Source organism: Aphelocoma coerulescens, chromosome 7 (assembly GCF_041296385.1).
Source record: "Aphelocoma coerulescens isolate FSJ_1873_10779 chromosome 7, UR_Acoe_1.0, whole genome shotgun sequence".
Classification (NCBI taxonomy): domain Eukaryota; kingdom Metazoa; phylum Chordata; class Aves; order Passeriformes; family Corvidae; genus Aphelocoma; species Aphelocoma coerulescens.
The window spans coordinates 9,134,007-9,159,874 of NC_091021.1; the positions used below are offsets into that span (position 1 = coordinate 9,134,007).

Below are 25,868 nucleotides of genomic sequence, written 5' to 3' on the forward strand. Positions count from 1 at the left end.
GGGGGGGGCTCAATGGGATCAATGATGTCTTTAACGTTTTTTAACTGGCAGGAGCCTTCCTCTGGTGTTAAAGGTGACGTTTAGGCACAGTGTGCTCATGGTGCATCTCATTCTCATTCCTTCTCCCTGCCCCTCCTGTGCTGAGCCAGGCTCGGTGCCGGCAGGTCTGCTCACTGCATGTGCAGCATGGCAGGGAATGAGCCTGGTTCTGCTGCAAGTTACAGGGTTCTGGCAGGGACAGGCCCCAGTGCCACCAACCCCAGTGACAGCTCCACTCACCCTAACCCCAGGCTGCAATATGTGGCTTGGGACACACTGATCTCCATGGCTAAGGACTGCACAGGGTGCAACTCTCACAGCTGGCCATCCTTTGCTTTGGCCCTGAGCCCTGCTTCCCTCCAGGCATCTTGGATTTACCATTCTGAGAGCTCTAACCTTAACCTAAATCCCTTGGAGAACCCCAGGAGCTCAGCCACATGCCCATACTAATTAAAAGGGGTGAATTCCACTAGCAGCCCCCGTATTTCTGTGCCCTCCCCCTTAAACCACACTCTTAGTACACGACTAAGCCACAGCTTTCTCCTTCTTTGAACAGGAAGAGACATGGAGATATTTTCCCACGTAGGAGTTCTGGTGCCAAACCACGCAGAAATCCTGGTTGTGTACTTTCACTTTTCCCTATGCAAGTTAACCAAACTGCTGTTAATCAAGTAGTCCTATGCTAAGAGTCTGTTCACAGATACTCAGATAAATGCTAACTGCACGTATTTACTACAAAATGGAACACTCAAACCACCCTGACAATCCATGATCAGGGCAGGTGACAGTAACAGAATGAGATGTGGTCAATGTCCTCAAGGCAGCGGCCAAGGAATTAGGATTTCTGAATACTCTGATGTGAACTTGCTATGTGTTTCAGATGAGCTGACAGGGCACAATAGCTCTCAGCTCACCTTGGCTGACGGTATGGTGGTTGTGAGCTGTTACCAAAAAAAGCTAGAGGAATACTGGCCATGAAGCCACCTGAACACAGCTTAAAGAATACAGCAGTTCCTACAGTACAGCCATGAAAAAGACAACATCCTCTACAATACAGTTTGTTAACTTCCAGGGAAGCTGTGGATGCTCCATTCCCAGAAGTGTTCAAGGCCAGGCTGGATGGGGCTTTGAGTAACCTGGTGTAGTGGAAGGTGTCCCTGCCCATGGCAGGGGAGTTGTAACTAGGTGATCTTTAATGTCCTTCCAACCCAAATTATTCTATGATTCCATGAACTCAGGGCAAATTGCGTTCTCAAGATGATGCCATTCAGACCACAAATGCTGCTACTTGAGGTGCTGAGCTCTGAAACATAGTGGAAAAATTAAGCCTATGGTAAGCTTTTCTGTTTCAGCTACATGATGTCCATATTCTACATGAAAAATAAAGAGAGCTAGAGTAAGGTGTACTATTACTACATATTTATGATTGCAACAACCTCTTAATGAATTTTCTGTGTTTTCTCTTGTACCTGCCATCCTTACGCTGTGTTACAGAGCACGTGAACGTGTTTTTACCATCATATAGATAATCGTCAGCCTTTGCTTCATTTGTCAAAAGTAATGCTTTGTACACCTCTGCTGGGAATGCTGAGCTGGCTGCTGAATACAGAGCCAAGAGGTCTGGATATTGGCTTAGTTCCTTTTAATTATCATCTCACATGTAAAGGAGACTGTTTTATCTTTCAGAGCACAAGGGTCATATAAATAGCCTTTAGTAAGAAAAGAGCTAGACAGTTTCATGGTTATAATTTAGAATGTAGTTCCATTTCAGTTATTTAGTCTTGAAGTCAAATGAAGCAGAGAAATGTGAGGTTTTATGATATTATCTCTTCCAAAAATATTATTTTGATCTTATTCAAATCTTTCTTCCTGATAAGCCAAAGACACTTATAAAAAAATGCTAGTCTCAACAAAATGAAAATGAAATATTCCAGCAACTTCCCAAACCCAGATGGAAAGAAATAAGGCCACGTTTTCTGTTCACTTTTTTCCCCCCCTGAAAGCTACATTAATAAAACCAATTCATCAAAAAGTTCACCTCCAGTGTAAATATCTTCATTTAAACACAGCCATCAGTGTTTGAACATAAGCATGATTGATTCTTTATTTTTGAGATTATATTCATTTCAGGAATTTTACTATGTAGATATAATATATACTTTTCTAAGTCCCTTGGCTGAGCATAACATGACATTCTGATTAAAAGATTAGCACTGTGCTGTACCAGTAGAACACATTTTAAAGGGATTAGGAACCGACGACTGGACAGATCTCAAAACAGAGCAACTTACTATTCAGAGAAATAAGGGGATTTCTTAAACCATGGAACTGCAAAATTGAGCTAAGATTCGTAATCCAAGACCTGCACAGAATTTTTTGTTGCTCTGCACTTTGAAACAGAAAAAGTTGCAATATGTAAATATATTTGTATCTATGTCTCATTAAAAACAGACAGGTGGATCTTAATACAAGACACCACCTGCATGAAACACCAGGGAAATGATTCTGTTTTAATCTGCTTCTGTACTTGTGGGACAAGTGAGAGAGAGCACCACCACTTTCTGAACACCAGCCATTACAAGAGTAGAAATCATCAGAGCTGTCCGAGCATTTCAGCAATTTACCATGTCTGCCTCAAATGGGCTTTCTTTATTAAAAGACCCAGTCTGATCACATTGTGGTCTCCAGAACTCTGCAAACACCTTCCTGAAAATGAGCCAAGACGTTCAGGAGCAATTCCCAGTTTGGTTCCACAATCCCTTCAAACCCTGCAGGACTATGAGCACTCATCATAGCTGTGCAAGCTGTTCCTCTTTGCACTACTGACAAATGGGGGGTGAGAACTTGCCTGAGCACTCACAAGTCAGTGAATTCCCCTGCTCCTGCTTTGGAGGAGTGGGGTTACAGATGTTTTTAAACAACTGATGCATGGCTCCCAGAAAAAAATTGAAATACCATCGTACAGGTTGTGTCTCGCAACGTGATACTGTCCTGCAAAGACAAACATAGGTGTTAAAACAAGTACATAGGTGTTAAAACCTCCTTCATTAGTTTTCAGAGCATTCAGGAAAGAAACCATGGATCTTGATTTGTAAAGAGCTTGGATTAAGGCAGGGTCAAAGAGGAGGGTTGAGAGAGAGAGATAAAGCAGCCTTCTCATCTCAGGTGAGGCTGAGTAAGGGAGGAATGAATCTGCAGCATGTCCCTAAGTGGGGCCCTACAACTCTGGGACCTTTTTGCTGTGTGTGCAACAGTACTTTAACTAAGTCCTTTTCATTAGATTCTGTGAACCACTTTCAATTTGGGAAGGCAGCTTAAAACTTTTTGGTGCTTAATTGAGAAGAAAAAGTTTTAAAAAAATTCTTGGGGCCTGGACCAACTCTGCTTCCTTTGACTCCAAACAAGAAAAAACTTCCTTGCCTTTCTTTTAAGTGTGTGGGGACATGGGATCACTATTCCCACAAAACCAGGCATGTTGGTTAGTGATACAGGGGAGGATCTGGGGAACAGCAGAAGCACTTGGCCTTTCCAGCTGCTGGAAATCAGGAAATTGCCACAGACTTGATGGGTCTCCCTTCACCACATTCCCTCTGTTTTCAAAGGGAGGGAAGAAGCCAGGCCTAAGGTCCACCTCCATGTTTCCTACCTCTCTTTCTACAGAAAGGTGACTAGAATACATTACACTTCATGATATAAGAGTATTTTTACTTGAAAAAGTTTGAAATTTAGAGAAAAGAGCTGTGTACTTAATTAAAAACAACTAATCCCCAAATACTGCCACCACCAAAAATTGTCTTTTGGCAAACACATTTTCCTAACCTGATAAAACTTGTCAAAATAATGTGAATCTGCTTCTTCTTCTCTATATGCACGAGCAGTCAGGTAAACATGCACTAAAGCATCGAGACAATCCACCTTGGTTATTCTTTTGGGTACGATTTTTGTTTTCTCTCCATCATTACTCTTGCTGTTTCTGCAGCACAATGTCACTTCTAAGCACACATCTGCAAAACCAAAAGAATTCTTTGTCTTCTTCATCCTCCCAACCAAGTTTGATTTATCTTAGCACCAGCTATCAAACCCGAAATATAAACATTTTTTCCCTGACACAAGGAATTAGCATAGAGTCATAGAATATCTTGAATTGAAAGGGACCCACAAAGAATAATAGGATTTGTAGCTGCTCTTGGTTAGGAGGAAAAAAAAAAAAAAAATCACAGGATTCACTTCTTAGGTGACTAAACCTCATGGATGCAAAAATCACATGACCAAATTCCCTCCCCTCCCTCCCCCTCCCCTCAAATATTTAATCTGGTGACACATACTGTAAAGTGACCTATGTTTGATCATGCAAATGAATCAATCAAAATCAGCCTTTCAGTCCAGGCAGCACAGAGCATAATAATCAAAATTGTGAACAGAACTGTTGTATTGATTTTTGTTAATCTAATCTCCCCCTTAGCACCAGTCCATCATTAGATCCTTACACCTCCCCAACTCCTGCCTGGCAGCAGTGACAGCTGGGACTGGAGCTGTATTGACAGCATTCTCATTAAACAAAGCCAGCCATTATCAAAGTACACTTATCAAAAAATGGGACAACTGCCACTCGTGACTGAAGGATTGTATAACCATAATGCAACTCTCCTTCTAATACTGCTATAAAATTAGTAAATAAGAGCTCTGCATAAAACAGGGAGATACTTATTAACTTCACTTTTTATAGCACTTAATATAGCATTGTTTTAATTGTGTTCATTTGTTATATCTCTGCTCTACAGAAACTGCTAGAGTGGTTTGTAAATCCCATTGTGTCAAAAGACAAGCAACTGACTCAGCCTGCAGTGCAGGAATAGGCAACAGAAAATCACTTAATCCCCAGGTGGTTTAGTTCTACCCCACTGACTGTGATAAAGGTGTAGACACAGGAAAGCAGATTTAGTACAAATATCAAAAGCAAGGCTCAAATCCTAGGTCCCAGTTGGCCTCTTAGTGTACCTCTGAAATTCAAGGGCTGGGATAAGAAGGCTGCTTCAAACAGTCAACAAGTATTTCCTTCCAAATAAACTAGCTCTTTATTAGGCTGGGAAAATAGTGTCCACAGCACTACTCACAACAGGCTCCTGACCCTAAAGGACATTATAAGGTCAAAAAGTGTGCTGACAGCTGCACCACTGTTTAATTAGCACTCTCATCCACAAGTAATACATAGAATTCTACATAACTTGTTCTCCAAAAAAAGAAAAACAATTTTGCTCTGGTTTACCTTATGGAGGATCCTCTCTCTCATCATTATCAGGACTGTAAAGAAATTAACTTCCTTATTTAGTTGTCTAATGTTTAGTGATGTAAAATCTCTTACGTGTCACTGAGTAAAATAGGAGGAAAAACTGAGCATCTTTCAGGAACACTACTGAAAGAAAGTTCTTAGGAAAAAATAGATTTTTAAATTAAAAAAAAACAAACCAGAAAACAAAACCCAACAAACCCAATCAGCTAACCAAAAAACCCCAAGATTCAAACTACAACAAAAATGGTCAGTTTCACAAATCATTTGAGTTCTGGTTGCCTTGCATGAAAAATCTACTCTAACTCCTCAGTCTTGTGTGCTCTATGCTGCATACATAATTAAAGCCTACCATTTTTTATTACAGAGAACAAGTGGCTAGATTTTTACCAGCAATATAAAAATAACATGACATTTGCTTTGGAACGCTAGTAAAAATTTCGTGATCAAACGCAAGGTGTTTTATGGAAGCTTCCTTTCTCTATCATTATCTGTCATTTTCAGTCAAAACACAGCTACTATTGGACATCTGGGAGAAAGACTGCTTTTGCAGGCTTTGCTTCATGAGCAGAATATGGCAAATAACAGAATATTTTAAAGTTTTTCCCCTTTGTGGTCAGAAATGAAAAGGATAATAAATATGTTAAAAAGGGCTAATGAGTCCCAAGTAGCAAGATCTTCATCTTTTGAAGACTTTTATGAATCATAATTATCTAATTACTGTTAATTTGTTGAGTGGGATGAGGGAGTACTATGGGTCTAGGAGGGCATGCATTGTGCTGCACACTCAGAACTCATCCTGGCACCACTGGGTGTAATACACAACTTGCTCAGGAAAATCAACAATTTACATGAAAAGTTTTTTGATTTGGTTTGCAGTTTTCATCTGTGGTTTAAAAACTGTTGCTGATTCTTCATGCCCTGTGCATGCTAAGTTAGAAAATTGTCTGGCTTCCTCTCGTACTCATGAGATCTAGAGAAATCCATAGAATCTACATTTTTACTTTATTTTCTATGCAAATATCTCCACTCTAAAAATTGCAAAATGCAGCCCAGAAGTAACCCTGAAGCAGCTAATTTTTTGCATCCTGAATCCCAGGCACATAGCAGAGGGCTAACTCTAATGCAATTTGCCAGAATGGACTCTGTGAACCCATCATGAAGGCTTAAAATATTCTGAAAGTAGTTTTGGCTCATGGTGCTGCCACTCTGGTTTTGGACATATGATTTTAAGTATCTCTAGAACACTGTTGAATGGAAGGCATGGTCCCCTCCAGTGAGGATTCTGGCAGTGCTGTGTCTCAAGGATTAACCCCTCTTCAAGAAGTTTAACGGGGGCAAGATGATCAGAAAATTATCAGTTAAGCCCAATAATACAGTTTGTGACACTCAACTTTGTGCCAGAACACTTTTGCAGGTGTGAATATTAAAATCTCGTCTTGCTCCATGCAACATGAAGAGCAAATTTAATGTGCTCAACTAATTGTTACTCTGATCTAGCAGAACTTGAATGAGTGGTTCTGTAATGAAGAGGTCTGTGAAGTCAGGCTTCTTTCTCCAGAAATGAAGAACAAAACTAACTCACAATGCTAGAAAAGTGGAATCCCTGACTAATATATTGATCTTTGGTCAAATGCTTTCCTCTTCTGAGAAAATGGAATGTGAGGATTTTCAGATTTCTGGCGCATTAGGAAAATAAATGAAAGGGAAAACAAATGGAAGCACCACTATCTGGCACACATCATTACCTGCTCACCCAGGTGGGCAAGGCACAAACTGAGCCTAATAGCCCTCCTTTGTCTTCTAAAACACAGCCCAAGGTCCTAAACACGTTACTTACTGTCCAGAAATCGGCGTTTCATTAAACAGCCACTTTGCTTATTAACACCTTCTGCAGTGACAGTTCTGTGGTGACAGTGCATGCCACACAGCAGCATCACTGACACTGCAAGTTTAACAGGCATGTCAGAGTTTGAAGAGCAGCCCGGATCTGTTGAATCAGGGAAGGATAGACACATCATTGCTGCCTACTCCTCATATCTCAAGTAATTGAGCCAGTAAAGTGTTGCCCCTGAGAGGCTGGAAATGCTGGCACACGCACCGGCTCCTTCAGTAACAGGTGACTCTGCCCAGTTAGCAAAATGCTGGCAAGGGGGAACAGGTGTTTTTTTTTTTAAAGAAGATAGGAAGGTGTGTTTTGGCATGGAGGAGCTTGGTGAAGAGAGTGACCTCAAAGAAATGAGAAGGGTAATCTGAATACAGAAGAAATACTGCTATATGCACTTCTATCCCACCTATATTTTGCAACTCACTGTAGTTGTGAAAATAGCCACTGCTTTTATTCTGTTTAGTTTCCTAGAAAAAGTGAGATTAAGTGCCCTTTGGAATACCATTTCCACTTAACGACAAAAACACTGCTCTCACTATATTACTATTACCACACTATTTCATGCTCTACATTTCAGACAAAATGCTATGCCCAAAATAGTTACTCTCATATTTTGCTTTTTAATATTTTCCCCCAAAATTTCTGTTACAGGCTGGCTGTGCTTCCAATGAAAGAGAAATTCCCATGTGCAACTGAAACAGAGATGCTGAACAATGTGTTATGTGTCCAGAGTCTCAGCAGTGCTTAACAGAACTTTGAAATGTGCAGAGAGATTCAAACTGTCCATACCTTTCTCACCCTGGGCTTGATCAAACAACTCTGACTCTTGCATGACCAGGAGAGGCTATTCCAGGATCTGTAACAGCACACATCCAGCTGTCACTTTTGTTTACCCAACCTCAGCCTCCTTTGTAGGGGAGTGTAGGATCATCAAGTGATGACTTGGGGATTTTGCTCAGCAACATCATAAACCCCCATCCTTCCAATATTATTTAGAAACAATAACAACAGCCTCAAAAGTAGCTTGGATAGCACTTATATTCGTGTTCCAAACTTTCACTGTCAGTCTCACACCATAATTGCCCAGCATTCTATAGTGAAGAGCACAGACATACAATTGAAAGATGTACAAACTGTTCTACTTCCTCCATGTCTCATAAAAGCTCAGCCCGAATTTTTCAACAAATTGAACACTTGTTCTCATTCTATGTATCAACCTAAACAAATCTGTGAGAATTTAATGCTCTTTCTACTCTTTTTTTGCTATCTCATTGTTGACATCAGATTTATCACAAGAGTTTCTAACCATCCATGATTAATTTTGTAAGCAGCACTATAGGACGATCAACAACACATTCTTTTAATTTTACATCTGATCATCCAGCAAACACCATTTTCTCCTGAAGTGTTTTCCACAAAGAAATTTAAAAGTGGGAATTAATATGGTCTTGAATTAATTTCCCTCATCAACCAGATGGTTTAATTACTGGAACTGAAAGAGCCAAGAAGGAAGAGTCCTTGTATCAAATTCAAAAGGCTATAGAATGTAGCATCCCTTGTTTATTTCTTAAGTCTCAGTGAAACTCAGAGTATTAAAACACATGTGGAGAAATTTCACTTAAAATCACAGTACTTTTTCTGCTCTCTGTCAAAGTGAAACATATTAAAAAGTCATTTTAAAAATTGGCTGTTTTCTGCAGTGTGAATATAATTGAATGTACAGACTTTTTCCAATACAAGTTTTAAGTAGGAGAGTAATGATAAAAGATAATGTAAATATCACTCCAGTGCCCCTTTCCATCTGTGACTCACACTGTTATGTGCTTATGAGCTCCACCATCTTGATACTCTGTGAAGCCTGCAGGTATTCTTCATATTCTATACATCTGAAGAGTCAAATTGTGGGTTTTTTTTCTTTCTATATTCCCTATTTTTTCTCTTTTTTCTTTTTTAATTAAATAAGATTTTAAATAAGCAAAGGCTTGATGTTTAAGTGTGAAATGAGGATTTTTGACATATCTGTTGGCAACGTTCCAGCCCTTTGTGGTCCTCTCAAATCCACCACAGCTGCACAATCTTTTCTGAGTAGCACTGCAAGATTACAACTTACATAAAAGTATGATAGTAAATATGTAAGGTAAAAAACTTCATTGCAACTTCATCTTTTCATCTAGTGGGTTTGAAATCACAAATACATATTTGTTTTAATCTCTGTGATTTTCTGGCACGTTAAAGCACAGCAATACAAAAGGATTCTTAGTGTACTCAGGTACTGCAGCATCATCTGAATTTCAGTGAATAGACTAATCCAGGCTGGAATAAGGCAGCCTTCTCTACCTTGCTCTCTTGCTTCTTCATATTTTGGTCTTCCTGACTCTGACCAGATCTTACCTGAAGTATGTGGGAATGGTGGCCCCCTGCCCAGTGGCTGCTGGGATGTAACTGCTCTGACACTTGTGCTGTTGTCCCCTTCTGGTGTAAAGCAAAAACATTTTCTGTCTTAGTCCCTGCATCCTGACTCCTGGATAAGACACCTTAGTGTGCTGGGAGTTTTGATTAACATGTAAATCTTTGAGACTCTTTACCAAAGGCAGCAGGGCAGAGCAGTGTTTTTCAAATTGCATTGCAGGGGGAAGCTCGTTAGATCTGCGATAAAGCTACCTGATCATCAAAGGCAACAGCTCCCATTGGCTTCTGTGGATTGAGCTGTAGCCCTGAATGAGCACAATCTCATTTATTAAGTCCTTGTTCATGGCCTCGTTGTTTTTCTCTCTGGCTAGTGATTTGCTCTGGTTGTCCTTCTGATACGCTCCATAGTAGAAACATTTTCACAGAGCTAAAACATATTACCTCCCCAAATGAAAACACTCAAAGGGAGAAATCATTTATGGCCATGACTTGAGAGGAAATGTTTCATGATTCTGAGGTCATTTGCATTTGAATTAATCTCTAAAATCTCAGCTGAACCCTCCTGCACTTACAAAGCTGCATACAACTTTCACTTTAGCAAATAGGCTAAGGTACCATACCTTTCACCATGGGAGTTTATCCTATTCAGAAATAGCAGATATTGCTTAAACCTTTCAGAGTGAAGTTCATCTGGGCATTTCAAGGATCATATATTTCATGAAGTTAAATGCTTCCCCTCAAGCATCCCTGGCAGGGTGGGCTAAAAGCTTCACTGATATTCAGAAGACTCCTGTTTCTCAGAACCAACATTGCTTTAACTGTGTGTGAAGATTCAACTACTGAGTGCAGCAACAGTGACATGGAAACCATCAAAAGAATAGGTCCCAAGTGTAGTGACCAGCACTACAAATTCCATTGGGAGGCCAGTCCCTGGTCTTGTGCCCCAGAGACTGATACTGAGGCCAAATTAACATCTGCACTAGTGCTGTGGATAATAGGACAGCAAATACCCTCAGCAAATGTGCAGAAATGTAACTCTGAGGAGTGACTGATGCAGTTAATGATTGAGATGCTGCTCAAAGAGATCTCAACAGATTAAAGAAATGAACAGGAAGGAATATAATGGAATTCAAAGGAAAATGCAAAGCCCCACATCTGGGAAGGAATAACCCCATGCAGCACTACAGGCTGGACATCCAGTGTCTTGAAAGCAGCTTTGCAGAAAAAGACCTGGAGGTCCTGGTGCTCAGCAAGCTGACCAGAGCCAGTGATACATCCTTGTGGCATTGGCGGCTGAGACCATCACAGGCCACATTCGGAAGAGCATTGCCAGCAGGTCAAGGGGGGCAGTCCGTCCCCTCTTCTCTGCCTTGGTGAGACACATCTGAGTGCTGTGTCCTGTTTGGGGCTTCCCAGCGTGAGACAGACAGGAGTGTGTGCTGCAGGGAGCCAAATAAAAGGACACAAAGGTGAAGGGATCTGAGCATCTGCTCCCACATGATGGGTGGCTGACACTGCTGAACTGATCAGCTTGGAGAAGAGAAGGCTCAGGGAAGATCTCGCTAATATGTCTATAAATACCCAGGAGAGTAAAGAGGATGAAGTCAGACCCTCCTCAGAGGTATCCAATATCAGAAAGAGAAGTACTGGAAACACAAAAATACAAGATGTGCCATTGAAACAATAAGGAAAAAACCACTTCTTGACTATGAGGGTGGTGCAGATTTACCCCAGGGGCTGTGGAGTCTCCATCCTTGAGAATGTTCAATGCTCAGACACAATCCTGAGCAATCTGCTGTAGCTGACCTTCCTTGAGCAGTAGGTTGTACTAAACCATCTCCAGAGGTTTCTGATCACCTCATTTTGTAAACCTTTGACACAATTCATTTTGGTTTCTGTCACGCAATGTTAATAAACACAGTAATTCCTCCTGTTGCAACAAATGTGTCTAATTTAAAAGCGCGAGTTTAAAACTACCTATATTCTAATCTCTAAATCATAGTTCTCTTTGCAAAATAGAAGAAACTGAGGATTAGAATGTCTCCACAAGTAAACCATACGTACATCCACACAAATGCAAGAATATTTGCTCCCAAATTTTACTGTGACATGGCACAGAATAGATTCGCTATCTCTGAATGTTAAAGAACTAGGAGAAAAAAAAAAAAAAACAAACAGCCAAAATTGTTTTCCTATCCCCTCTCTTTGTGTTCTTTTCCTCGGAAAATGTTAATCCATACACTCATTTTGTGTTCATAATTCCATGCCACTCTCTCTCCTCTAATCTTTTATTTGCTTTCTTTCCTGAAAAGTCTTTTTTAGGATATACCTAGGCTGATGGGCAAGAAGCAAATCAGGAAACTTGTCTCTGAGCTCTGGCATTCACTTTAGTTAATTGAAATCTTTCAGGTCTAACAAATCCACTTTTATTTCTCAAACTAGCTAGGAGAGAGTCACAAAAGCATCTTTGCACAATAAAAAGAAAAGAGCTAAATGTTATTTCTGACTGGATTTGCAATGATCTTTTTGTAAAAGAAAAAACTGCAAAGAATTTATAGTAGCCTCTAAGTATGAATGTGTCATATTCTTAGCATGAAGTGAGTGATTACTACTATTTCATATGAATACATTGCCCTGGAGAGATGGAACCCTCATTTATTATGCTGGGAAGTTATAGCTAAACCTCACACTTTCCATGGCGATAGACAGTTTTCACTACAGCAACATCCTTCTGTCACAAAGTAGGCAGCTTTCTCCTTCAAGATTCTCTGAATTTGCAGTAATGTCTCTCTTTGAATATCTAATTTACAAAAGTTCTCACAGAACTTCATCCTTGATGCATCATCTTTACAGCAGAACAACTTCTAAGCTTTGGCTGCTCTGGTCTACCTCCAGTTGGAGATATGGTAATTGAGGATATCCACAATAAAAGGAGGTAGAAAATTGCCATGCTAAAATTCAAATTTTTGCCTACTTATTTCAAATTTCTGCCTGACCAAACACTTCTGTGAAAGATACTGGAATCTTTGCTCAGATAAAAATAAATAATTTTTAAAAGATTAATTCTATAAAGCTTAACACTTTTTGAGATTCAGGTTGCTGAAACAAGTAATAGCCAGTCAACGAAAAAACTGTAACAAACCTCTGGCCTGCAACAGGCAGTGGTTGCCACTTTGAGGGAAGCCGGAGCTTAGGTATTCACTGGTCTTACCACGCTACCCTTCCCTCCCCTCCCTCTCCTCCAACAGAACACCTTTCGGGTGTCTTGACTTTTCTTCCAGGCCCTACTCCCCTGTGACAGGGGAAGGAAAAGGATTTCTCCTTTGCTAGGAGAACTCAATGAAAATGTGCTCTTTTGCTAAACTTTCAGCTTTCTACCAAACTCATGAAACTGAGCTGCACATTGACCAAGTGGACAGGGAGTAGGGTACCAACAACAGTTTTACCGTAGTTAACTAAAGACAGACAAGTGAGATTTAACCTGTTCTTATCTATGGCAACCCAGCAGCATTCACTAATTTTTCCCCCTACTGAGTAGTGCTGTTGTAAAAAGCCTTGTACTTGCACTTCTGGACTTAGGGCTTTTTCAACCACTGACTTTTTTCTAATCACTTTGCTACCAACTATTAAAATTCTGAGTGCCATAACGTCTGAATGTTTCTGTCCTAGGGTTCCTATGGTTGTGTAAGTGCTACAGTGGGGATTCTGTAACACGATGTATCAAACAAGGAGGTCCGTGAAAAGAAATACATATGGACCAATTCTGGGTAGATGTTTCAGAGATGTTTATTTCCCCAGCCACATGGCCGGGCTCTGCTGAGGGACTGCTGCAATCACAGGACCCGAGGGTCCTTGCCCACACAGGGGAACACAAAACAACCAATGGGGAACGAGGCTGCCCAGGGGCAGGGAAACCCCGTGTCTCCTGCCCAGCGCCCCTCTCCCAGGACCACATGGCAGGGGGGAAAGGACCCTGACATATAAGTACTAGGTTTCTTTTTCTAAAAATTTAGTTGCAGAGAGAACTTTGAAAAAACTTGAACAAAATCTGAAAGAATAATTATGAAAGTGTGTCACAAGGGAGTTCCTTTAACATCACCATTTTTAAGCAAGTCTCAGCATTTTGAATGTCTGGCTTTAACAATATTGCTTAGCTGTACAGCATAAGAAAATTGTATTTCTCTAGGTCCAACTCAATAGTTCATCTTTCAACACATCTTAATAATTAACTAGCACAGTTTGGGAACATAGGTCAGCCAGGCTTCTTATTTATTTTGAGCAAAAAAATAATGTATACGAGGTTCTGATATGCCTAATACAAAACAAGAAAAAAAAAAAAAAAAAGTCTTATCCCTATGCAGTAATTCTTTCAGCAAGTTTTTGGCTGAAGCAGCAAGAATCTGTGTGACTGTTGAACGTGCAGACCCACCCATTTAGGAGTGCAGAAGTCCCTTCGCATCCACCCTTTCCGCTGCAGACCATGAAGGAAGGGACAGCTTTGGCCCTGGTGGTGACTCTGGGCGCTGTTCGTGGTGCTGAAAAGAGACTCCCAGGGCACGGGCACGAGTTGTACTTGCAACTGCGAATTTTACTTGCAGCTTGCACTCGAGTGACATCAAACAGCCTTTTAAACACCTTTTCTTAAGAGATAATGTTTTAGAAATAACCTTTCCATGACACAAGTGTGTAGATCTAAAACTAATGTATGTATATTCATGGACCACCCTTGGCTGACTCCCTGTTATAACAACTTTTTGCTTTAATAAACATAGGGCTTTTTTCTCTTAGGTGACTGATTGAATAATGTGACTACCTGAACACATACAAGGACTATCAAGATTGTGGACTTTTTGCATGCTGAAGAACCAAGTGACAGTTTTCTGACACCACTGTTGGAATTTTAGTTCACTTTCTCCAGCCTGTATAAATGCAGAGCACAGACCACCTTGCTGAATGAGAGGCTCTGGTTTCTGAGCCTTTTCAGCACTATGCAAGACAAAAATTGTAAAAAATTTGAAGCATTTTTTGTTGTCTGTCTGTTTAAGAAACCTTGATGTTGTGTTCTTCTTTGTGAAAAGAACTGTCAAGTAAACTGGAGCAATGCAAGAGTTTGGAATCTTATTAACACTATCATGATCAGAGTCTCAATAAAATTTCTGCAAAACTGCATACCTAAAAATAAAAAAGCTGATGCAAATATTTTATTAAAAGGAGATTCTCCTTTTGACAGCCAGTAGACAAACATCAGCTATATCTACAGATAAAGGTGTATTTTAGTTCCACAGCTCTAAGAACTTAGAAATACAAATATCAGAATTTTATATGGTCCCTGGGGAGAGAAAGTTCTTAATAAATCACTCCCTCTGACTACGCTGCTGCTTAACCAGCTTTTGCCCCAGCCTTCACCGACCTTCAAATGAAATAGTATTTCTCTTTACAGAGGGGGCCTCTTATTAAGTTCTCACTTGTCAGAACATCTTTGTGAGAAGGTGGAAATCTGAAGCCCAGTGGGAAGTCACTGTGATGCCTTTTCCTGGTCTTAAAATCAAGAGTCAAACACGGTTAGAAGGGGAAAAGGGATTTTACCTTGGTATTTATTTTAAGGATCCTTAGGTGCACACGTCCAGATCAAATGCACCAAAATGCCCGCTGCAAATCCCCCATCCAAAAGATCTGGTATAACATTCTAGGTCTTACTAATTAGCATATCTATCAAAAATTCCCCAATGAGAGGCTTGAATGAGCCCCCCTTTTTCAAGGAGCCTTCCCTTGGATGGTTCTTAGTTTACAGAATGTGTTCTGGAGAGGACCTTGGGGTCTGGGGCACACTGATCCCTAACTACGAAGCTTCTAAAATGTTTAGTCTCTCAGCTTGACAAACAAGTCTAAGAATGGAGGCAAAAAGCACTAAGAATACAGAAGTTGTAAAAAAGCTATAACAGGGGTATAAAAGAAAAGGCAAAAAAAATCTTCATTACATCAGCTGACTTCCACTGGTGTTTTTACTACCTTATTTAGTTTGCCTTTTTTAAGCGGAAAATTCAAATCAGAGTTCTTCCCTGTGCCACACCAAGCCCTAGGCAGATGAGGTCCATCTGTCAGACTCCAAGACATCCTCTATCAGCAGGCATATTTGAGCTGACAAAAAGGTCAAGGCTCCTGGGCAGAGGGAGGAATGTAGCTCAGAATTTGCAGAAACACTTAAAGAAAAGTTCTGGTGTCAAAGACTTGTGTTGCTCTCCCTGTGGGAAATAAGCCAAACTAATGAGGAAAAATATTGAAAGATATTCTGTTCTCCAGGCTCTCTATGCACCATTTTCTCTATTTCAGCTTATTAGTCTTTATTCTGTGTCTCCTGCAGCAGCCTTTGTCAGCACATAATTAATGTTAATAGTCTCATCAACTTCAGGGCATAGTGCAAGACTCATTGAGCAAATGTTTGTTGGGCTTGTCCTGTCTCATGAAGCCTTTTCTTTCACATAGGAGATCCCACAGAAGAAAAGCTGTGCTCTCCTTCTTTGGTGTTCCTTGAATAGGCAAAGGTAGCAATAAGAATCATGTGTGGCATCTCCTGGTATATAGATGTGGCCAGATTGTCTAATAAATGTGAACATTCAGTGAATATCTAACACAATGCCAACTAATAGCTGGTTTTACTTTAATCTCTTTAAATCCACCCAGAATATTATTTTTGTTTTTTTTTTAGAATCGTATGGTCTCATAATATCATGGTTACATTTATGTTACCCATGATTACTGCATAAATTTTAAATGGAAAAAAAAAGCAGCAGTGGAACTGTTTCAGTCACAAACTGTTTCTTACACACTCCCCAAATGGTTTTGTCCACTGAAGGTGTCAGCACAAAACAGACGAGTGAGGAGAACCTAACAGATCTGTTATGGCTGACTACTACTGTGAGTAGTGATATAAGCCCTCACTATTGCCCTGTATTTTTTCTACTTTTTAATCCCCTCTCGAATCCATAATGGGAAACTAGAATTAAAGTGAGTTTTCCCCTTTTGCTGTGACTATAAATGAGGCAGGGATAAAGTAAGCACCAAATCCTACCTTTAATAAACAGACTGCCAATTTAGGTTGCAAATGCAAATACTACAGATAAAAGAGTTCAGTAGGATGCATCTGATTTTTAGGTCACAGCATGCCTTCCTTGCCAGGGAGGAATACAACTGTGGTTAGCAGGAACACCTGAGGTCCCATTTAAGATCCAATTTATGAAAATATGAGAAATTGTTGAATACCACTACAGTTGAATAAAGTGCTGTATTATTAACCAAAATATTGCAAATTATGCCCATTTACCTAATAGGAAAAAAAAAAGAAAATGTCAAAATAGACCATCAGGAGTCTCATAGATTCTGACTCACATAAAATAGTCCCTCAAAATAAATCACTTCTTAAATCTATGAAGAAGCAGTAAAGTCGCTCTTGACCACAATAAGAATGCACAAATAATAAATTTCCCAAGTCTCCAGAACCTGAAAATGCAAGTAATTTAACTTAAGAAACACAGAAGTTTTAGAATAAACAAATATAATATGAATCTCTTTATGAAACACACTTAATACAGTTGAATCTCCATCTTTTTAATTTAGCATAAGCATAACAACATGACCTCTAGGCGTTAGAACCCCATTAAAAATGTTTGAAGAAATTGTGTTTTAAGAGCAATCTGTACTACTGGTAGTGCTTTTTTTTTGGTATGAGTACATCCTTCCTGTTGAGTCAATCAAGAAAATCTCTGGTGTTGATTTGAAATGGGTCTAAACTCAGAGAAAAATACCAAACCAATCTGATCACATGGGTTTTGGTTGTAGTAAAAAAGTAAATTCAGCGGAACTGGAGGAAACAGCACATTAGGACTGTTTTTTGAATAAATTGGAACATACCCTGTAGTAAGATACACAAACATCAGCCTGGGCATGTGCTTCAATCTGCTCCTGAGCTTTAGACCTCAGTCAGGGTCTTTGAATGCTGTGAGCATTCAGGCAGTGGCAGGAAGAATGAGCAGAGGCAGGAAGAATGAGACAGAGGCGGGCAGCTGCTGGGCAGCAGCACTGTGTGAAACAGCCTCGCCCTTTCTGCAACAGCTCCCAGGGGTGTCTGCCTTGTCAGTGTTCCCTAAACAGGACAACAGCCCAAGCTCCCACTCCTCCAGTGTGCTATGGATGCAGTTATTGACAGCCTGCAATTCAACCTTGACAAATGTATTGCTGGTTTGAATTGCTTCTTTCCTCCATCCCAGCACATAAATAAAAACCAGCCCATTATACAACACTCCACACATTTTGGTGACTTGTTTTCGGGTATGTTTTAATTGAGTAAACTTGATTTGGCTTAAAAAAAGCCAAAGGCTCCTGAGAGGCTGACCAGGAAATATGTTGAAATTCACTTTGCCTGCTTAGTATATAATGAACGATGACAGCATTGACTTTAAGGAGATAATTATTTTCATAGTCCATAGGAGTGAATATTTACTGGAGACACTTAGAAGAATTTCCTTGCATGAGTGAACTAATAAATTTTAATGAAGACAAGTGTGATATTTGGGGTTATACAATTAAAAGCAAACATATAGCATATTTAGCAAATTGAAAACCTACTAGCTGCATGTATAAAATACACATTTATTTTAGCAGTATTTTGTAATTTTAAAAACTATGCACTCACATCTACTTTTAATTAAACTACTAAACTTGTTTTTTTCTAGGTTTAATAGCAGTACCCATAGCACCAAAAATGTAGATACTAAAAATATGAAACAATTTATTAAATAGCCAAAATAAACAGCAATTTAGAAATGAACTCAAGCCTTGTCCAGAAAAAAAACACCACCACAAAAACAAATCCCAACCACCCACAATCTAACATCCCATTAAACAAAAGGCAACACTGAAAGTTAGAACAAAGGAACTTCAAAGCAGGGGGGGCAAGAGGAATGGTGGCTTGCGGACTGGGCCATGAAAAGGAAGTGGCTGTTTTATATTTTAAATGTAATAACTAAAATCTGTGGTCACACTTTCAGCTGTTTGCATCTGCTTGTAGGAGATATGAGATTTTTATTTCTTGTTGCTACTTATCACATCCACTGCACTGTGATCCAGTGAACTCTGCCAGTCTCGAGCGCTGACTTTGAAAATGTCTGAGCAAACAGATGACTCCCCACCCTGACTCCTAGAACAACATGTTTGCTTTAATGCTCCTGCAAACACACAGGCCCTGATAACTAATAAAATGGATCTTAAAAAGGTCTTAAAACAGAGAATATTGGCACTACACTGGTCCAGTAGCTTCCCTTGTGTTTTTCCACAGCAGTCAAGCACATTGCATAATATCCATCTTTAACATACCTGATGGTTTCTGCAGCCCAGCAGACCCTTTACCAGCCCAAAGCAAGCCCACGATTTGAAGTTATTTCCCTTCCATTTCCCAGCATTACAAAGCAAGTGCCAGACTGTCAGGAGTTCCCCTCTAAGAACAGGATTTTCCTCTGAAATCCCATTTATTTAGATAAGCAGTAAAAGTGACATAGCAGCATGAAGAGAAGAAAAATGATGCTGATTGCATATGTGGAAAAATCTCCACGCTGAGAACTAGGACTTCATTATCCCAGAGCACTTTTCAAGTGCCAAAAGATACTGTGCAGTATTCAAACACATGATGACAGTCCAGGCAGGTCTGGGAGAAAGGCAGAAGAACAGCCAAGTACGGAGTAGTGCAGTTAGACAAATCCAGAGCAGATGGATAACAAAAAGAGCAAAAGGAAGATAAGATAGAAAAAAATATTATTCCACCCTAATTTTATACAAGTGCAACCATCCTGTCTGTGCCCTGTTGGGACACTTACAGAATTCCAGTATAAATCTCCTAAAACACTGGTATAAATGTCGCCATTTCTCCCCCTATATTAAACTCTCTCCCTGTTACCTATTTCTGTAAGTCCACATATACCTGCTTCAGTCTGGAAAATAGATGGTCAATTCAGGAGAAATCTCTAATCCCATTTAATTCAGCAAGGTTATCAATAGTTCTAAAGTCCTGTGTGTTAATTTTGCATAGAATTGAAAGTGATTCCAAGTCAGGCACGTGGGGTTTTAAGCAGTTTGCCTCAAATTATTGTGTATGTCCTTAAGAGATGTCAGTCAAGTAAAGTTGATTTTGGACTTGTCCTTTGTGCAATATAATCAGTAAAATGCTTCAAACCCCATGTAACAGCACTGTTGTTGTGGGTTATACACTGTGATATTTTTCATAAACTACCCATTGTGTCTGCTCAGATAATGCTAAGCCCCTTATGCTCTTTTTTGGCAAGCCAACTGCATTCAACCTACTAGATTAATGACACTTATAAATAAATAAAAGCCTACAATTTACTGTTAATAGGAGACCAGCTGGCATCCTACAGTGGAGCTGAAGGTGCAGCATGCACTGACAGAGATTGGTGAGAGGTTGCTGACTCATTTTTCATTTATTTTATGGGTGTTTTTCAGCATGAGGAGCTTACAAGCTATGATGCAGCTATCTCTGTCCGAGTTCTATCTCATCCTCGTAACAGAAATCAGTAATTAAAGTTTAATATGCAGCATTGAGACTGTCTGCATCTCTCAAGGGGCCACTAGAAGAAAATTAGCAAAGGATGATGCAAGTTTACTAGAAGGATTTGATAGCCAATTCTAAATTCATCTGCTTCGATTGGAAAATGGAAAATGCACCTCTGGGGGCACCAGTCATGTGTTTCCTGCAAGTTTTGTGTCTAGATAAAAACAGCACATGGCAAACTTTGAACTAGCCCCATGTAAGCCCCTGCAGCTGCCATGGATTTGGGGTGCAGAAGCTCCCTACTCTATCCTGATAACCCAAACTCCCCCAGTATGGAACACTGTCCATCCAGAGCCAAGCAGAAGGAGAGCAGACAGACAACTGAAATTAGATGCTGATGAGATGCCAAGAGTAGATTGCTTCTAATGCCATGCCATGCCAGCAACTGAACAAGATTAAGCCCTTTTAGCTGAAACGAGAATCAGCTTGTAGCACCTTTGGTCTTTTGTGCAAGAGAAAGGGTTTTTTGAAAGGTTATTCAAAAGGTTCAAGTGTTTTGAAAGGTTGTGGGCTTATAGAAAGCTCCTAAGTTTCAAGAATACTTTACCACTGAGTTCTCATTGAGCTCAAGTGAAGGCAGTTTCTTACATGCATTATTTATGCTTTGCACTCCCACCAAGCCATCTTTATTTATGCAAATCAAGCAATGCCAGCAAATTCTCTCTGTGCCCGAGATGACTTCTTCCCACATTTTCCAGTGCTTTCAGTTAGCAGAGCAGTAACCAAAGGGAATTATTTCCACATCCTGGGTTGTAGAAGAGGCACTTCAGAGATGTATTTCACAGAAGATTTTCAGACCTGGTTAGCCAAAAAACAGAAAGGCTTGTTTAGCCTTCTCTACACTTCCATTTCTTCTAGATCAGCCTCTGTTACAGCAATTCTCTGCCGTGCATGCCTGCAAGTGGCCACTGTGCTAGCAAAAGTCTCCTATATGTAATTTCAAAATCAGCTTTTTGGCATGACACCAAATGGAGGTAGCATAGGATCTTTAGGCTGGGAACTATTTCACAGAGTTTTCTTCTCTGGAAGGAGAAGCTTTGCATATGAGATTTCTGCTCCCTGCTTTCCTGTATTTCAGGAAAGAATGAAATCCAGCTATATTGATTTCAAGCATACAGTGATACTTGGAATATGGAACAAGCAGCTGAACTAAAGGGTGCAAGACAGATGCAAGACACATGTGCCATGTCCAGTAGGCATTGACATATCCTGCAGGAGCTTCTGGAAAAGAAACATTCCTGCTGCTGGCCAGACTGGTAGTTGAAAGACTGCCTGGTTTGGAAAACAGCTTGTACTTGTTGAGATGCAGATCCCTGGCTAAGAGAAGACAACTGCTAGTTTGAGTCAAGTAGCTCAAATAAAGAAGTGTCAAGTATCAGTGGCTAATCTGAACAAATCGATGTCATTTTGATTAGTGCAATGGGAATTTGAAGAAAAGTTGCCAGGTTAACAAATTCACTTTTCTTTTGAAAGTCCCCATGTGTAAAAGCTTATGTAAGCTTAATTGAAGTCAAACAAAGTGCAACTTTTTAAAAACAATGTAAATACCTTTTATAGGAGTTTCATTAATGATTATAGTCACCAGGGTAAGTTTTCCAAAAAATCAGCAAAAGAGAGAGAGGTTTATGCCTTTGTTTAGAGTTATGGAAAACAAACAACAGCCCAGAGAGAAAGTTTCTTTTTTTATTTGACACATCCAACTTCTAATGAATATAGCAGTTTGGATTCTAATGGGGTCACTAATATTCATTTCAAATATAAAAAGCTTATGTCAACATTATTAAGATTAAACGTCCCAGAGAAGTAGAGGAACAAGATTTTTAATTTAATTAATTTTTTAAAAATAAGGATAAATGCATGCTAGTTTGCTTTTCCTCATTCTGGGAAATGCTTCACTTTTTCCAAAGTATTCTGTCTGTAATACAGGTTGATACGAAGGAAGGAAGAGAAAGGAATGGGATAAAATTTAAAGGCAAAGGACTTTTTTCCAAAGGACTTATGTAAAAAAGTGTCTGAATTTCAACAGAGTTTGAAACAAGTAATTTTCTTCCAAACCCATGACTTATTTTGATGAAGAAGGTGCTGCCTACCAGAAGCAAAGAGCAGGGAAGACATCACACTGACTGATTCCATTTGCCTAAGCATGTTAGCCCATGTATCTAATCAGTGAAACTCAATTGCTCCTACTGCTTGCTCAAGGAATAAATCTTCCCCTCCTGTATTAGACTGCAGGATTGTCCAGGGGTCCTAAGAATCCTCATCAACATCCTTAAAGCATCAGGAGCCATGATGACAACAGTAAATAATAATAACATGAAGTGTTCCAAAAGACAAGCTTAGCTTCTCTTCAGGCCTTTGTATCTCCCCTGTCTCACTGGTGGGGTTTTACTAATTTCCACTGGATATCCTCCACTTTAGTCCCACAATTTAACTCTGCAGTATAGAGAATGGACCAACACTATCATTTGTACAGGTAGAGAAAAAACTCAGGAATTTGTGATTTTTTTTTTCCTCCTTGGGGCTTCACTTGACAGGAACACATTTAGAATGCTTCCTTCTACTCTCAAATTCCCCACCTTCCCCCTTCTATCTGCATAACAGTTTTTAATCTGACTCAGTTAACCCGACATAAGAAAAAGTTTGCATGGCATTGTTCTTTCCTTTCATTGTCTAAATGCTCTAACAATGATAGCATGACATATTGCACCTTTATGCGTTTGCAAGCTGGCAGAGTCAAGTGGTAACTTGAGGGGGATGGCAAACTCCACCAAACCAGCCTGTGTACCCAGTGGTCCGGTATGTGTTCAGCTTGCACCTGGCAGACACATTTCATAGCTTTCCATCTAAATATTTGGATCCCTCAAATTAATTTTTCTTCCCCCTCCCACCATCGTAACACAATATTTTGAAAAGTTAATGCACCAGAATTGATTTCTGATGTGCACTTGCTTTATACAAATAATTTTGTTTAAAAATATTAGCCTATAAAATAACTCTTGTCATTGCTCTGAGAACCCAGCTAATCATTACACAGATTTATTTACACTGTGAGCCTTTAAGCTACTGTAATTTTCTCATTCTTCACACTTGTATCAGGGCACCACTGAAGGCAATAAAAAAATATGCAATAAGTGGTCTTTCCCACAACTTTTTTTTTTTTACTTGTATTGTCACAATATTACAGTGTGTATGAGGGGGTAATTTTGTTGCTACCTACTTCAAGGACAACTTTATGAAGGTGAAAACCCCCACATGCGGAAGAGTTCACTAAGGGTGCAGACACGATATTTAAACAGCAACATTATAATTATTCAGAGCTTGCCATTTCATATTTTTACTTAATGCTTGTCGATATAAGCTAGAAAAGATTAGTGTAAAGTTATTTTGTAATGAGCAAGATCACCCTTTGTGTTCACAGCTGATCAATAACAACTTACAGTGTGAGAAATGTGATGCAAATACTATCTTACTTCTTGCTAATTTAATAGGGAAAAAGGAGGGGCTGTACCATTGTCACACACTGAACAAATAAGCTTAATGCTATTATTAATAGTGCTTGAAATAGAACTCTGAAAGTTTGTTCTGAAATCTTGCTTAAGCAAAGCTCAAGTTACAACATAAAGTCACCCGAAACTGCCAAAAGCACATACAGCATTAAAAAAAAAGAAAAAAAAGTTTTTCTTTCATTTAAGACTGAGCACAAATGGAGTTTCATATTGCTTGGGAAGCTTTGTCTCATTTTTAGGCTCTCATGGCAATAAGCTCTTCATGTGTCCACCAGTAGCTGAACACAGATGCAGAACCAAATTCTCTCCCGTTTACAGCATTTCCTTGCAGGCATCCAACGCTCATCAGGCCAAAATAATCTGGTCTGGTTATGACAATGCAGAGCCATCAGCAAGCCGGGTCGTGCAAGAGAACACGACCCACTGTCAGCGATACTGTGCTGCCTATGGACAGCTCGGATGCAGCATCGTTAGGCTGCTGCCCCTGCAGGGACCTGCGGGTCCTTCTAGAGAACCAACCAGCACTGCTGCTACAGGAGACGGGCTGAATTCTGCACAGACCTGAAAGTCAAGATCATTGTCTAATAAAACAAAAAGCTCAGTCTGAGAGCGAGAAAAAGCCTTTTCTGCACAAGCAGGGAAATAAAGCCTTTGCAAGCCTCCTGCTGCCGGGCACCATTTTGTGGAGATGGCAACATCTGAGGCATTGGAATAGCGAGGGCCTGGCAGAACGTCTGACAATGAGCCACCATACTGTGGGTGTCAGAAGCCTCACGTCAGCAAAACAGCACTCACCAGCTGGAGGCCCACAAGTGCCAGTTTTAATTATAAACTTTATTTTCAAATAGAGTTCACAGTTTGTACAGGGTACACTTCATGCCATCAGAGCATTTGAGCACTGCACCAATGAAACTGGTGGCTTGCTATTTTATTATAGAACTGTAGACCTAAAATACTTGTATTTATTCAGGAGAATAATAATCTTTTGCAGTCAGTTTGTCAAGGATCATGTTATCCAGATGCGCAAGTAAAATACCTAATGATTTCTGGACCCAGAGTTATTATCCTTTGTTCTACTTTCACCTTTAGACTTATGATTATGCTTTTTATGTTTTTATTTCCTACAAAGTCAATGTTCTTAGTTCTACAAATTTAGTACATATACATTCACCTAAATGTTGATTTAAATGTTTATTTTAGGATTGCCAAGGAGATTGTTGCTCAGTTTTGTGTACTTTGATTCTATTGTACTCATGCCACAGCTCAGGAGGCAGAAAATATGCACATGAAAAGAATTGGTCAGTCAGCTTGTGATTGCACCCATGCTTTCCAACATTCATTTGGCACAAGTGCAACATTTCACTGCTGCTCTAGACGTCATTCTTCATTCTTTTGTTTTTAACCATCCCTCATCTTCCAAACCATTGCTGCAGTACATTTAATTAAGGGCTCCATACTAAACTTTCTATATTAACATTAGGAAGGTCTTAAAATGGTAAATTCTTCATATACTTATATACACCCTTATGGTCTTATGTGTATATATACCTACATATGCATATGTACATAACATTATTCACACATTCTTTTGAATCATCTTGGTGTCATGATAATAGGACTTTAGAAATGAAAAAATATGGGTTTAAAAAGCATTATTTTTCCAGTGTATTCCAAATAATTCTGATCCACCAGAAAAACATCTGCCCAATTTTTGTTAATCACAAATTATATAAATTCCTCCTTGCTACTCTAAGCTAGTTTGAAACAGCATGCAAAGAGGTTTCAGGTAAGGAATTCTCCTAACACTAGCTACTTTATAATACTCTTAGAAACTAGAATCTGATGTAAAAAAATATTGCAACCAGTTTATTCCATAAGCTGAAAAACAATGCAGTGTTGATCAACTATAGTGAACAGATCTCATGCATTGATTAACTACTTCTTAAACTGTCCATTTAGATTAATGGAGAAAATTCCACTAGAGATGAAAACTGTCTCACTACAAAATAAAGCATCTGAGTGACAGACTGGTAATCTGCATTAAAAAAAAATGGAGGAGATATGAATGAAAGCATAGAGACATATCAGATATATGCTGTCAAAAATCTCTTCTAGAACTTG

General features: G+C 39.6%; 1 protein-coding gene across 16 annotated transcripts in view; it reads right to left on the reverse strand.

The window, feature by feature from the left end:
- Positions 1-25,868, reverse strand: part of TMEFF2 (transmembrane protein with EGF like and two follistatin like domains 2) — a 610,527-nt gene that overhangs the window by 283,855 nt on the left and 300,804 nt on the right. Inside the window, exons 2-3 of one of the 16 annotated variants that reach the window (XR_011152233.1) lie at positions 3,859-4,043; positions 2,118-3,030 (exon numbers count right to left, since the gene is read on the reverse strand). The exons of the other annotated variants lie outside the window; for them this stretch is intronic. The gene's annotated coding sequence lies outside the window, so the exon portion shown is untranslated. Of the gene's footprint in view, positions 1-2,117; positions 3,031-3,858; positions 4,044-25,868 lie in introns of those variants that run through there. 16 annotated transcript variants of the gene reach the window in all.